This window comes from Echinops telfairi, unplaced genomic scaffold (genome assembly GCF_000313985.2).
Source record: "Echinops telfairi isolate 266 unplaced genomic scaffold, ASM31398v2 ScPeMD7_12;HRSCAF=54, whole genome shotgun sequence".
Lineage (NCBI taxonomy): Eukaryota > Metazoa > Chordata > Mammalia > Afrosoricida > Tenrecidae > Echinops > Echinops telfairi.
Window position 1 is genome coordinate 1775678 of NW_022103909.1, and position 2804 is coordinate 1778481.

The window sequence follows — 2804 nt, forward strand, 5'->3', positions numbered from 1 at the left end:
AACAGTTTTGTCAAAGCTTAATTTTAATCATTTTAAACATGAAAAACTGCAGTCTCTCTTCAGTCTCTCTTGATCACACCAGAATATGACCCCCACCTCCCACCAGATCTTCTGGCCCGGCATCACCGTCCGAGCTGGTGGCTGCACTGCGCACGCACGCATTCCCTGGTTTCCCTGGCTTTCTACCCCGCCAGGCTGCATTTGATTCTGTTAACCAGAAGGTCGCCATGAGTCAGAGTCAACTCACCAGCAAGGAATAACAACAACAGGGTATTTCTGAAGTTTGTTCTTGCTAAGCTCCACTCCCACCATGTTTTCCCCAAGCTCAGCTGTTCGTCTCTGATTCTCCATAACCAGTCCCTTCTCAACCTTTTAAGGGATAGTCACTCGCTGCCGACTTACATAAATGTCTTCGAGTAGAAACTGAACAGTTTATAGGATACCCTGAGAGAGGCCTCAAAGATGATTCCTTTACGATTACCATATCCACGAGGAGTGATTTTATCAAGAGGTACTTATGGAATCAAAACGAATGATTTTAAGTGGACCCCAAATTTTCTCTAAGCAGGTTTCCGGGGACCTCAAGGAAGACAGGTTTCCACCTTGTCTATATTTCCATACAACGGCTAGTTTCCCAAGATACGGCCAAATCAAGATGTCCTTAGCCTTCCATTACCCCGACGACCAGGCACTGCAAATCAGCATCGCTCTCTATTTACCGCTCACCCTCCAGCATCATTCTTTGTTCCTTCAAATTTCGCCTGCTCTTTCTTTCATTTCTTCCACAAGGCACATGAACCTTTCCCCGACTACATCCCACACCCTAACCACCTCTGGTCGTCGCCCCCACATCTATCCTCCACTTTGTGAGTCTTCTTGAGGGAGTGATGACACTATGTTTCTTGCCCACTGCTTTATAATTTGAAAAGGCCTCCTTTCTGGCAGTGCTGGTTCGCTACTTCCTTTTGCCCCAATTTCAAGAGAGACATTAGATTTCACTCTCCATTTTCTATGCATCCCTTTCTCAGCAAACTGGGACTCTACCACACCTATTTAGTCCCTAGAGGCTGTCTTACTTTTCACTAAATAGTTCCATGTTTTCCAGAGAGCCAAATCAGGGCATTTGCACTCACTGGTACTGGGTCGATTCGGACTCACAGCGATCCAATCGGTGGTGCAGCAGCTTACATGCAAAATCAGCAGTCTAAAGCCACCAGTTGCAGCTCAGAGGGAAAAAGACAAGGCCTTCCTTTCCTGTGAAGAGCTACAGTCTCAGAGAGCTCGGGGGTTGCCACGAGGGCATATTGGCATGTACTTAACATCTAAAGAAATACATCCATTAATAGGTCAACTAACTATTACCCGTAGGAAGACCAGAACGTCTAAGAAGTTGTTTTATCACACGCATCTAAAGGAAGGTTTCTAGTACCACTCTAGAGCAGGGGTCCTCAAACTACGAGGACATTTATCCGGCCCGCCAGGTGTTTTTGCCCGTTTTGTATTTTCACTTCAAAATAAGATCTGTGCGGTGGGGTCGGTGCACTCGGAGCTGTCGGGGTGTGAGAGCAGACGGGAACCTGGTGGCACTCTGTCTTTCTGCAGCTTCTCCGGGGGTGAGGTTTTCCAGAATCGCTTTGAGCCCCCTGTCTACGTGTGTGCCAAGTGCGGCTACGAGCTGTTCTCCAGCCGCTCCAAGTACGAGCACTCGTCGCGTGGCCAGCCTTCACGGAGACCATCCACGATGACAGTGTGGCCAAGCGGCCCGAGCGCAATCAGCCTGATGCCTTTAAGGTGGCCTGTGGTAAATGTGGCCGCAGGCTTGGCCACGAGTTCCTCAAAGATGGCCCCAAGCGGGGGCAGTCCCGCTTCTGAATATTCAGCAGCTCCCTGAAGTTCATCCCTAAAGGCAACAAATCTGCCTCCCAGGGGAAGTAAGCGGGCAGCCCAACCCCAAGCAGCCACAGGCATTGGTCACCCCCCTTCAGAACTATAGCCTACTGACCTTCAGTCAGGGAGGGCTGGATGGGGGGGGGTGTTTCCTGATGACCCTACCCCCTGTGCCAGGATGGGGCTGAGGGCTGGTTCATCTTGGCCTCCGAGGCTCGAGGCTAGGACTCTGGTCTTAGGGTGTCTGTGTCTTAAAAGACATAACACCCTTGGCTTCTCTCTTCAGCCTGGCGGCCCCTCCCTACCTGTCTGGTCTCACCCCTATGAGCCCCAATTCCCAAAGGGGCTCCAGCCCTCACCAGGCAGGGCCCATGCTGACCCCCTAAGTTGTGTGAGCAGATGCAACCACTACAAGGTTATGTCCCAGTCAGGTTAACACAGGGTTTAGAATGTAGAAAGTCCATAGTAAATATTACTTCTTAATACTATTTATATCACCAGTTTAACCTTTTCCATTCCACTTACTCTTTACAAAACACCGGCAGTCCTTTAAAGACGTATGATGCTGAAACATAAATGAAGGCGAGCATGATGGTGGGGCAAGAAGATAGTAAAAGGAAATAGAGGAAAGGAGTAGGAGGCAAAAGGTATACATAGAGGCCTAAATACAGGCATGTACATATGTAAATATATTTATATATGATGATGGGGAAACAGATCTATGTGCATATATTTATAGGTTTAGCATTAAGGTAGTAGATGGACATTGGGCCGCCTGTCAAGTACTCCCTCAATGCAAGAACACAGACATTCCATGATGCCCACCTTCCCGACACGATCGCTGAAGACAAATGGGTGCATAAGCAAATGTGGTGAAGAAAGCTGATGGTGCCTGGCTATCAAAAGATATAGCACCT

General features: G+C 48.6%; 1 pseudogene; it reads left to right on the plus strand.

Moving 5' to 3' along the window:
• The first annotated feature begins 655 nt into the window (after positions 1-655).
• LOC101641338 lies at positions 656-1935 on the plus strand (annotated as a pseudogene).
• The last annotated feature ends 869 nt before the right edge of the window (positions 1936-2804 follow it).